Genomic DNA, 13,005 nt, shown 5'->3' with positions numbered 1-13,005 from the left:
GTGGAGGCCATGGTCAATTCCATCTGCTGGATCTTAGTGTGCCAGGCACCCAGCATTTGATAAGGGTCAATGCTGTCAAATCTACAAGACACAATGTGTTTCCTTTGTAAGTACATCACACTTATTAGTAATATTATTGCTGTACAGGCCCATTTCCTAGGATCAGCAAAGTACCAGCAACTCCAATATTTACTTTTTATTTTTAGTTAAGTGTAGTTGACATACAATATTATATTGGTTGCAGGTGTATAACATGGTGTTTTGACAATTATATTCATTATAAAATGCTCATCATGATAAATGTAGTTATCAGATGTCAACATATAAAATTATGAAATTATTGACTATGCTGTACTCTTCATCCCCATGACGTACTTATTTTATAATTGGGAGTTCATCCCTCTTAATTCCCTTCAACTATTTTGCCCATCCCTGCACTCCTCTCCTCTATGGCAACCATCATTTGTTTTCCATATTTATGTGTCTGTTTCTGTTTTTTTGTTTGTCTCTTTGTTCTGCTTTTCAGATCGTACATGTAAGTGAAATCATATAGTATTTGTCTTTCTCTGCTTGGCTTATTTCGCTGGGCACAAACGCTTACTATCTGAGCAAAAAGCAGTGAGTTTCACCAAAGCCTGGGAAGAAAAGACATTCAGGGCAGCTTGGAGTAGAGTGAGCACAACCCACTGGAGGGAAGACACTCCAAGAGGAACTCCCTGCTTGGATCTCTTCTTCACTTCTGAGAAGGTAAAAATGCTCCTCTTCTCCTCCACCTCCCCCAACCCCTTATCCAGGGTAGAGGGGAGTCATCCCTTTGTTTGAGCCCCCTTCAGACTCTGCTGCCACTCACTGGCTTCCAGACCACCTGTCACAAAAGAGCACTGCATGTTACTGCAGATGCTAAAAGCCAAAGCCTGCCAGGAGCTGCTAGTAGGAAGTTGTCTTTAAGCGAGAGGGCTGGCACTTAAAAGTCCAGCACTGACCCCATCTGGCATCGCTTCCTCTTGAGCAGTGGCTCTCAGTCTTGGCTGCATATTAGAATCTTCTGGAAGCTTTAAAATCTCCATGCCCAGGCTGCTTCCCAGATCAATTAAATCAGAATCTTTGGGGCTGGGGTGTGGGCAATGGCAGTTTTCAAGCACCCCGGGTGACTCCAGTGTGCTCTGCTGGTGTCCTTGTCTGTGGTGAGACTCACGCTGATGGCCCGCAGTGCTTTCCTCCAAGTCTGAGGACCTCTGCTGGGAGCCTTGGAGTTTGAACACAAAGCCCTCAGCAAGGCACTCCGCAGTCACCATCAGTTTCCTTCACTGTGTGCCTCAGCTTGGGCTCCTCATCTAAGTCCTTCTCCAGGCTGTGCTCAGCCTCCCCTCCACCCTCTCTGGTCTGCTCTGCCTGCATCCTGGGGTGACCCCTGGGTCTGCACTTGGCCCAATAAACACTGTATCTAGCTTTAGAGTTTTAATTCATGCCCCCTCATCCTCTTTTCTCCAATGTGTATGGCAGGTGTCCTCTGCTCCTGGTGCTCAGCAGTGTTAACCTACTCGATGCTGCCACCTGCCCAGACCTGCTTTCCTGGTATGGCCTCTCCATGTAAGAACTCTACATACAAAGGAACCCACATGTGCAGATAATGTTTCTGTGGCCAGGAGCACCCAGAACCCAGTGTTCAAGGAGCCTCTCATTTTCCTCTGCAATCTTTCTTTACACTTTTTCGCCATTACCTCTTTCAGGTTTTCTTGTTTCTATGTGCTTGGGTTAGGTACTGGGGACACCACGACTTACGTGTGAACACTGCGTTCCTCTAAAGTCAGAATAGGGCATCCCAGGGTCCATCCTCAAGGGGAAAGTTGAGAGGACATGAATGACTAGAGAACTGGCCATTTCCTCCAACTGAGTGTGCGTATCCGTATGTGTGTATTGGCTGGGGGGATGTGGAGGGGAGGGGAGAAAGGAAGAGGACAGCATACAAAGTCCCTTTCTTAAACTGCCTCTTCTCTCAGTCCTCTTTGGAAATATTGGGCTTAATGGATGGAACGTGATCCTAATTAAAGTCATTTACCTGAACTGCTCATCACTTAAGCCTAATTGCCATGCAACACAATAACAGTTATGCATACCATTAAATTAGTGTCAGATTAACTTTGATGCTTGCTATGTTTGATTCCGCTTGTTCCATCTAAATAGTTTTTGGCCCTTGTGTTACGGTGGTGGATTTACTCCTCAAGGGAATGAGGCTGAACAACAGTGCACGTCTTCACTGTTCTCCAGCTGCCAGCTGTCTCAGAACAGAATATGAGTTTGGAGACGAAAGAGCTGAAGAGGGCCCTTCATCTATATAGGCAAGGAACCCTCTCCCCCATGAGAACAGTGGAGAAAGAACTAGAAGGAAAGAAATGTAACATCCTCAAGGCAAGCGGTCCAGCAGGGAAGATCACCATACCTGAATGGTCCTGCTTATTCTTAATTTCCAGACACTAATTGTCAGTGTGTAGGTTCTACTTTTTATCTTGACTGCAGTGAACTTAGCCTCTTGGTATTAGCACAAGATCAACTAGACAAATTCTAGGAGCCCACATGCTGTTTAATATATTAATGGAGTAAAATTCAAGAATAACTTAATAGGTAAGATATGTGCTATTAGAGTTTTGGGGGTGCACACAAAAGAAGATAAATGATCTTTCTAACCATTCTTTACTCAGCACATATGAACATCCTTAAATCAATATTGGTTCCTCAAATATTTGTAAGAGGTGATCATTTGTCAAACCTATCCCGAACTTCATCTACCCTGTGGCATAGTTTTTGTTTATAGTTTAAATTTGTGAACAGTAATTTCCTGCAGCTAAGCACATATAAAAGTTAATTCGGTCTAAGTAGTGAAAAGGACCTCTGGACATGAGGGCAGGTAACCTTTTTCCCATTTAAACACTGTAGTGTGAATTGTCAGGATAGCCACAGACCTGATTAATGTGCCTAATAAACTACAAGCGGTTCTCTAAACCCAGGGGAGCAATACAGTACAAAAACAAGAAAGTAATAGGAGGGAAAAGGGTGTACTAAGTCTTTGAAATTGAAATAATAATGCAAAAGTATTTTAATATAAAAGAGAAATGTCTGGAAAGTCTGGATGAATAAAACCATAATTAAGAGAGATGGAAATATGGTGTTCATGCATGTGATCTTGGAAAAATGACTGATGCCAGCCTGACCTAGACTTGAGCATAAAGAGAGAAAGAGCAGTAAGTGACTTAAATTGTTTTGTGGGAAGCTAGTAGCTGGTAAAGGTTAACCTCAGCACCATACGTGTATACAACGAATGATGACACACCTCTGCTTGATACCCCACAGGTATTGTACAACTCAGCACATCTGATCTGAACTTGTGTTCTTTCAGCTCTTCCCATCCTGTGGCCCCCATCTGCGTGAGCAGTGGAACAGTCCCTTCCAATGACTTGTCCAAAATGGAAGACAGAGAACAAGTGGCTAATTCTCAAGATGGCTCCAGCACCCTCTTCTAGGGGGTGTGAACTGCCTCCCAGTGGGGGCTGAAGTTGGCATCCAGTGAACATGACTACTTACTCATTTTTGAAACTGTCCTGAGGCTGTAAGTCGTTGAGGTCAGGGACTGTGTATTACTTTAAAATCCTAGCCCTTGCATCATTTTTGCTGACTCCACTGTTGAGACCACAGCTTCTTTTGTTCCATGGAAGCCTGAATCATGTGAATGAGTCAAATTAGCTGGAAGAACAGGGTCAAGCTCAACTAGTCTAATGAACTATAGATATGTCCCTGGGAGATTTAATGACCCATGTTGCTTTTTTCTCCAGTGATTGAAGAGATGGTAGATGCTATCCAAGCGAGACAGAGGTCCTTCTCCCCTCCTGTGTGCTCTCTAGGCTATTTGGAAAGCCTTGCTTTCTCTAGTTGTCATGCAGGGTAGTACCCAATGGGAGGGGTCTTCAAGAAGGCTCCACAACTATTGACAGAATCTGATTGCCAGCCAACTAAAGCCACTAATGTTCCCCATTAAGCTGGAGCCTGTAAGGGTCAAATGCTTTGGCTAAGAAACCCCTGAGTTACCTTGGTCTTGAGATGGATAAGATGTCCTGGAATCATTCCTAAGGTCAGGAAGACTGAACAAGAGAGTGCTGCTGGAAGCATAGAACATCCCTTTCAGTCAAAGAGAAGAATTAGTTTCCAATTTTAAGAGTTCTAGAAAGCCCTTGAATCTGAGTATGATGATTTAGCCAATTACTGTGAAGTCAGAGAGCTCAACTAGGAATATGCTGACACAGCTGAGAGTTTAGGACTAAAAGAGGAAGTAAAACATGACTTGGACATGAAGAACCTCAACCCAAGCAATGTGACATCACCCAGCACCTGTCAGACTGCAAGGGCCTAATGAGACACTTTATTTCTTTTTCTTCCTCAAAGACAAGATAAATGGGAGCTTAACCTGTAGTCTAATCAGGAATAGACACTTGCTTTTATTGAGGAATGCACCACAGGCTGCATTTTAGAAATTCGTCAATGATCTCAAAGTGAAGCAACCAGAACTAAACTCATTTGCTACTCACTGTACCTAAACATTTTAAACACACACATTCACACACACCAAACTAAGAAACAAAACAAAGTGAATTGACACCCACGAAGATTCCCTTCATCAGTAAATCCACAATTCTGCTCTAGTCCTGAAGGTTTTCTTGAGGAGAGAAATACATCAAAATTGCAGTACTGTTTGGATTTCCACACTGCTGTGAGCAGTTCTTTTCAAAGCATTCTCTTCCAGAGATTTGTCTGCATGTCAAATTAATAGATGTGAATTTGGAAAACCCAGCTAAGGGGAGTGATATCCTCATAGCCAGCAGATAAAGTGCTAAGAAAGAGAAAAAAAATAGTGCAGCCACTAAATCAAAATACAACAGCCAATCAATACATGTACACAATGTAACCATGAAGGAGGAATACCATATTTCCATCAGATGACTAGCAAATGAGTATTGTCCTTTCAACCAATCTCAGAAGCCTGTTTGGGAAGCCATTTCACCAAACCATCTTGGGAATTTCTTTTTTAAAGTTTTCTTAAGAGACAGTCTTAAGACAGACTAATGCCAAGGTTATTAGTATCATTATTTTTATGGCTGCTGCCATGGTGTGATTCTTAACACTAAGCAGTATTACTCAGCTTGATATCCTACCTCCCTCAACAGCTTTCGCTCTACATGACCAGTGTTGAATTTTAAAAATTCAACAGCATGCCCAAAAGGAGTTCCACAGTGTTTTGAACAATAGATGTTTCTTAGGAATGAGGGCATAGCTACTAAGGCAATTATTCTAGAGGGAGACAGACTCAGTTTTAACGTCCTGGTTTGATTGCTGAGAAGAAAAGCAGTTACTTCCGTCTAGGGCAGCAGTCTCAAACTTGGCTGCATGCTGGAAACACCTGGGGAGCTTTACAAACTACTGATGCCAGGTCTTACCCCCAGAGAATCTGATGTAGTTGGTCTGTGGGGCAGACTGGACATTGGAAGTTTTAAGAGCTCCCTGGGTGGTTCTAATGTGCAGCTGAAATGGTAGCACCCTGCTTCAGAGTCCTGTGTTTTATCTGTCTGTACACATCTTTTGCACAGTTTTACAAATCTGCCCTTCCCTTCCACTCAACACACTCATTTTGTTCTCTCTAGCCCCAAGTATAATAATTGGGGGAGAGTAGCTGCTTAATAAATGTTTGGAGAACATTATTCAGTAAGAATAAGTAGACCCTTAACTGTGGGCTAGGTTGGGTGACCAACAGCTCCGATGTGCCTGGCACAGAGGGACTTCCCTAGATGTGTGACCTTTCAGTGGTAACATGGGAACAGTCAAGGGAAAACCAAGAAGGTTGGTCACCCTAGTGCCAGATACTATGCTAAACACTTGGAAAGGGTATTGCTTTAACCCTATCGGCAACCCTATGTGGTGCATGCTGTTTTTAACCCAATTTTACAGACAAGGAAACTGAAGCATATACATATTGAGTGGCTTCCTGACATGGGCATTAAGCCTGAGATTAGACACTAGACAGCCTGAGTCCAGAGTCCATATACTTAATCATTATGCTCTACTTTCTTTCAGTAGAGTTGTGATTTTTGTTTGTTTCATTTGTTGCTTTAACATGTACCTCCCAATGTAGTATTTCAGAGCCTCTGATGCTGAGCAGTAGACCAGAAGCAGACCCTAGCAGACTTCCCCACTAAGGGAGGAAACCTCACAGAATGGAACCTATGTGTGCATGCACACTGTGCGCACATGTGAATGGTGTTGCCCATCCTATAGCTGTTTTACGTAAAGACCCCTTAATCACAAGTAGGGAGGTGTCTGAGCATTACTAAGCTATGAGCAAAGTAAACCCTTTACCTCAATTCCTTCCTAATTTAGGCTACCAAAATGCCTTCCAAAAGTATTTTAAAATTCTATCAGCCATAAAAGAAAAGGAGTTTTTGAGAATTTAGAATACCAACGGTTTAGTGAAAACTTTATAATTATACCACATACAATCCCTTTATAGACTTGGAGACACAGAAGTTTCTAGACTTTTGAAGGCAAGGTCTTTTGTTTGCACAACCTGTGGTCATCTCATGCAGGCCCTGAGAGGATGCTGTCCAGTCCAGCCCCACATCCTGACCGTAAAGGGAGGGAAAGCTGTTAACTAGTCTTAACCTGCTAGAAGAACACAAACTCAACAGAAAGACAGTCACTGACTCAAAGGTGCCATGTTTAGAAGTAAGGAGGCAGAGGTGGTGACTAATCCATACCTGAAGGGAGCTTCTTGGTGGAATCACTCGCAGAACCGCTGCTGTTCAGCATCAAAGGCTGTGCACCGCTGGCGGAGGACGCTCATTTCATTTGCTTGCAGTGGGGCCACCTGCTGCCTCACAGTAATGGCTATCTTTTTTATGTTGTTCCATTTCTCAGGCAGCTCCTGCAATGGAGACCTCAGCGTGTTCAGACCCACATTGTTCCCTCCCTTCACCACAGTCCTGAAACTGGATAGACCCCAGATACTTTCACATCTGCCACAACACCTGCTGCAATGCCATGGTATCATTTGTCCATTTTCAACAACTCCCCTTCCTTGACTTATCTCCCTAGTCAGTTGTTCTATCGACGATCGTCTACTTTGCACTCAACACTATCCTTCTTGCCCTCAGCCTCTGACCCAGTAACCCTTTCCCTATTTATATTTTCCAAGAATACTTGGTTATTTTCTGTAATGCCCCACACTTCCTCTTAGACCACCTTAACTCTCCTCAGATCTGCTCTTTTCTCCTCTGAATGAAAATAATTCGTTCACCCTTAATTCTGGAAAAAAAACCCGACACACTTTGTCCACATTAATTCTCCCATATATCCTCCAGAATTACAGTGTTTCATATTTATTGAGTTTCCACCATGTGCTAGACATGACACATACCTTACACATACTGTTCTAAAATATGGGCCTTGGGCAATTGCTAAGCCCTGTTTCTCATTTATTTCAATCCAGCTCACCTGACTCTGAAATCCTAAAACTCCCCCACTCTTTCTTTTATTAGGAAAACAAATTTTGCACTGACCTCCAGCTGCTTAAACACCGTTTTTGGCAATTCTTGTCCATAGGTCTTCAGCAATTCAATAGTTTGCTTTAAGGGCTCAAACATCTCATCAGTCCTGCCCTGCCATTCTTTAAGAGCTATAAGGTGTCCCATAATCTCAACCAATCCTTTAAATCGCCTTTTTCAACTTCCTTGAGCAAGCCACCCTATTTTTTATAAACACTTCAAGGTCAGCCAAGCTAAGCAAAACACAAACAGAAGATGAGGAGCCACTCTCCTGCCTCTCCCCCAAAAGCAGATTTACTTATTGCCCCCAAAATATAGCTATTGCAATGGAGAACCTTCCATGTGCACAGCTCTCTGCATAGACTGTACACTGATGGTAAGAATATGAGCCTTTTCAGAAGTGTCAGAGTCATGAAGACAAAGATGAACACTTTGATGGTGACTCCGGAGACACAACATATTAGTAAGACAGCTGGGGAAATGTGAACAAGGTGTGTAGGTTAGTTACTAGTACATCAATATTAACTTTCCGATCTTGACTGTACTGTGGTTATGCAAGATGTTATCATTTGGAAAATCTGAGTGAAGGTAAAAGTAAATAAATGAATCAAATAAATAAAAATACACTGCACAGAAAGGAACTTTGGTACTGTTTTGCAATGTTTTTCGTAATGTTTTTTTGAAATTTTCAAAAAAACTATAAATCACAGAAATACTGTGGTGTCTAAAATCATACACACTCGGGTTGTATGTGTAATCATGGCCAAGTCATTTAACATCTGAGCCTGTTTCCTTGCCTATAAGATTGGAGAAATCATTTCTGTCTCACTGGTTATTGTGAGAATTGTCTTTAATTCAGATATATTTATTATCTATTACATGATACAAGAAAAAAATTAATATGTCTAACACATGAGCCCTAGCATGCTTCCAGGCCCTGAGGAGAGAATAAATAGGATAAACAAAGGCTCTGCCCTTTTGAAACTTACCTCTTAGTGGGAAAAATAAATAGGAAACAAGTGGATGGAATAGGCCGAACACTTTCAGGTAGTGATAAGAACTATAAATGGGTAGAGACTATTTAGGATGGCTCTATTCTCTATGGAGTGGTTAGTAAAGGCCTTTCTATTGAGGTGGTTTTTGAGCAGAAACATAAATGGTATGAAGGAGGGAGCCACAGAGAGAAATAGAAAAGTTTTCAGGTAGAGGGAACAGCATGAGGGAAGGCACAGAACCTGGATTCAGTTGACTTGTTTGAGGAAAAGGGGAAAAGTCAATGTGGCAGAAGCATGAGGCAAATGGGGGAAAAATGGAGGGAGAATTGGGCAGAGAGTTAGCAAGGGGCCAGACATGGCAGGGCCTTAGTGGCCATGATAAGCACTCCAGATTTTGTTCTGAGCAAAAGATCTGCAGCTGGAGGAGAACGTGTTTTAGCGGGAGATGGTAATGAAGGTGATGCTGGCTTTGCTGGTTGGGGGACAAGAATGGAAGCCAGGAGGGCTTCAGGGACTATAATCATTGTCCATGTGACAGAAAATAATTGACTTTGACCTGGCTGCTGGACCTGAGGAGTGGTCAGATTCAAGACAATTTTGCATGTAGAGCCTTTAGGACCCACTGATGGATTAGGGGAGAGATGTGAGGAAACGAGAGAGATCAATAGTGGCCCCAGGCAGTGAGGTGAACAATGGTACCATTTAAAAAGATATGGGGAAGAATTGGGGAAGACTAGTTTTTGTGGAGGGAGAAGGGGAAGAGGAACATGTTTTAAACACATGAGGTTTAAGATGCCTCCCAGACACTAGACACTTCAGGGAGACATTTATTAGTCAATGGAGAGTTCCTGAGAGATAGGGATGAAAATATAAATTTGGTAGTTATCACACAGATGTCCTTCAAGTGCTGGGTTAGATATCACTTGGAATATGAGTATAGATAGCTAAGAAAGTTCAGGATTAAGGTTTCAGGAATTCTAATATTTGGAGGTCTAGAAGAGACAAGCCCAGCTAAAGAGACCAAGATGGCACAGCCAGTGAGACAGGAGGAAAACAAGAAACATGAGGTATCCTGAAAGCCACAGGGAGAAACGGGGAAAGAGGGAATGATCAGCTATGCCAACTCCTCCTGAGGGGTGCACATGAAGATGAAGACAGATCGTGACCACAGGGTGTGGCCGTGTGAAAGCCGTTAGCAACCTTGACACGAGTGGTTTCAGTGGGCTGGTCTAGTAAAAGGCTGACTGCAGAGTAAGCTGGGGAATGGCGGACTTCATATTCTAGCTGTATGATATACATGATGACATGAGTAACCCTCCTGCTCAAACAACTAGAAGGCATAAGCAACTATTTCAAAATCATTTAAAACATGCATCACTAGCAGGGCATGAAATTAAGGAATCTCCAGAGGCTGAAGATGTATCAAGAGCAAGAACCAAGCAAGGTTTTAAGTTGGTGTTCATATAATGGTTTCTACTGCACTATGAAGACCTTGAACTTCCACTTTGATTGCTTGAGCCGAGGGCCCACACAAGGTGGGTAGGCTAAGCTAATAGGAAGCTGCAACACAGCAAGAATGAACAAGAAATAAACACACTGCACAGAAAGGGACTGTAGGGAAACTTGCCTGCTTTACCCTGGGCACTAGGTGGGCCACTGCTAGTTGAAGTGTAGGTGGTCTGGGGTTGGAAGAATCCCCTGGATGACTGGTAGAAACAAAAGCAAATCATTCCCGGAGGAATGAAAACTAGAATCTAATCTTCAAAGGATTTCCACAGATAAAATTCCAAGGAACATGGTTTACAATCAAAAGTTATAACCCATACAAGAAGTCAACATGAGTAGGAGCTAGCAGAAACAGACACGAAACCTGTGAAGAGTTCAGATACTGGAATTCAGATGCAGAATATAAAACAGCAATATTTAATATATTGAAAGGACAAACGAGTTCTTGTTTGAGTGTTTCACTTTACCGTTTCTGACCCATAAAGCAGAAGAAAGTGACTTCCTGCAGTTTCTCGGACATCAACTCAAGACTAAGAAAAACAACTTTATCCTTTTAAGCACCATATGCCAGTTTAGACAGAAGTGTTTTCTTTAGGAATCACTCTAGAAGCCTAGATTAAGTCCACACAGCCTTAATAAGTCACAGACCCTGCCCCTGACCCAGTACTAAATTCAAGTATAAATTAGTATAAATTCAGCATTATCTCAGTCAGGAATGGAAGCAATTTCAGAGGCTTTCCAAATATGCCAGAACCAGTGATAGCATGTGGACCTTTGTCTGAATGATGGATTCCAACAAGTGACAAAACTCACTGAAGTGGATAACATGAAAATTATGGCCTGTGATGGCATTACTTTGTAAAGAGAAGGATAGAAAAGCTTTTAATATGTGTTTTAGCAATGCAAAAATGATCATACTGTGCTTTGTTGATGGACAATTCCAGGAGAAAGAAGCTAATAATTTCCTGTAGGCCTTTAAGTTACCTTGAATCTACAGCATGAAGAAACAAATAATTTTTAAGTTGACACATCAGAAGTTGTCTTAAAATCATCTAATGAACATGTTCTCCAACTTAAAAAATGAATAAATAAAAGAGAAGCCTTAAAATTTGAGCAAAGAACAAAAGAGTGTAAAAAATGAGCAAGCAAAATTATAAAATCACCAAATAGAAATCTAAAAATGGAAAGTATAATTAAAATTTAAAGCTCAGTGAATGGTTTAAAGAAGAGATTTAGACAAAGCTGAAAGAGAGAATTAGATTGCTCTATGTGGAGAAAGTGAAGTTTTCTGAACTGCAGTGCAGATAGACAAAAAACTGAAAGCTCTGGAAACTGTGAAGACACATGAAGGAGTGAAAAGATCTGGCATAAGTGTAGTAAGGGCTCCAGGAGGAAGCAAGAGAGAGAATGGGCAAGAAACAATCTTTGAAAAGATCCTAGTGGAGAATTTTCTTGAATTGCTAAAAGACTCCAAATGTGAGATTTAAAAAGTGACAAATTCCAGGCAAAATTAATATAAAGAAACCCTTACATAGGTAGTTCATGAAACTGAAGATTGCCAAAAAGGAAAAAAAAAACCCTTAAAAGTAGTTAAATGGCTTCATAGCAAAGACAGACTTCTACAAAACAAGGGAGGAAAAAAAGAATTAGACTAACATGTGACTAGGCAATGAAAAAATGGAAGCCAGGACACAGTGGAATAATACTTTAATACATAAAGAAGATATCTGTTGTCCTAGAATTCTATCTTCTAAAAAACTTTTCAGACAAAGAAAGCATGAGAGTTCTACCAATAGACCCTTATTAAGGGAACCTCTAATGGATAGATCTCAGGTAAGAGCTCTGTGATGTAGGAAGATTTAATGAGCAAAGATATTGGTGAATATGTAGGTAAATTTAAATAAACATTGAGTGTATAAAAATAAAGTATAATTTGTGGAGTTTAAATACTAGAGAGCAATTGAAATTACTGGGAATGACAGAATATAATTCTAGGAGTGAACAGTTGAGTTCAAATTATTCTAAGGTCTTTGCATTGGTTGTGAAGAGAGTAATAATGCTGATAAATTTATTTCTTTTAAGGATGCTTATTAAAATAGCAATGGGAACCATAAGAACTGGAGACCTTAATAGTACAACATCCAAATTAGCAGAAGGGAAGAAAATGGAGTAAGAAAAAGGAAAAATAAAAGAAAACAAAAAAATCAGGCAAGAAAGGAAAAAATTAAAAGGAAAAGAACAAATAGAAAGTATATAATAAAATGGTAGAAATGGATCCAAAAATAGCAAAAGACATGTTGATGACCATCCAGTTAAAATGTCAGTATTGAGGTAGATGAAACATTCAGTTCTATGCTGCTTATAAAAATCTCTCCTAATATAAAAGCACAGAAAGGTTGAAAGCCAACAGGTAAAATGAGAGACACTAGGCTACCGCGTTCGCCCCTTGTGGCGGTGACGACAGTGATACGTACACAGACCTGGTTCACTTCAGTTGTTTATTGTTGCTCGGAAGGCCGGGAGAAGGTGAGTGAGAAGAAGCAACAGCCAGGGGGAGCGAATGAGAGGAAGAATGAGAGGAGAGAGAGACAGAGATTGAGAGAGAATGAGTGAGAGAGTGAGAGAGTGAGTGAGTGCTTCTCTTTCCTGCTTATGCCTTATATAAAGGAAGCTGGCCTATGGTGATCAAGATCATGCAAGCCTATAGGAGCAACTTCCTTATGCTAATGCCACCAAACCAGGCAGGGTGGCGCCCAGGAAGCGTGCGCCATCTTAGGGCATTGGTCAACTAGAGTGGAAGGGCGGTGTTCAGCCATAGTGGGACTCAGCCTCGGCCATAGGCCGGCCCCTACACTAGGCAAATATCATACAAGGGAAATTGGTTTAGTCATATTAAAAAAAAGACAAAACATTTCAACACA

The 13,005-nt window shown here is 41.5% G+C and overlaps 1 long non-coding RNA gene across 1 annotated transcript; it reads left to right on the top strand.

Annotated features, from left to right (window-relative positions):
• The first annotated feature begins 415 nt into the window (after positions 1-415).
• LOC130683429 (uncharacterized) lies at positions 416-3,662 on the top strand. The gene is made up of 2 exons (XR_008997142.1): positions 416-747; positions 3,395-3,662. It is a non-coding gene; the product is annotated as an uncharacterized LOC130683429 (long non-coding RNA).
• The last annotated feature ends 9,343 nt before the right edge of the window (positions 3,663-13,005 follow it).

The sequence above is a fragment of the Manis pentadactyla genome, chromosome 4, assembly GCF_030020395.1.
Source record: "Manis pentadactyla isolate mManPen7 chromosome 4, mManPen7.hap1, whole genome shotgun sequence".
Classification (NCBI taxonomy): domain Eukaryota; kingdom Metazoa; phylum Chordata; class Mammalia; order Pholidota; family Manidae; genus Manis; species Manis pentadactyla.
The sequence above is the reverse complement of the archived record's forward strand: the minus strand, read 5'-3'. Positions and strand labels throughout refer to the sequence as shown.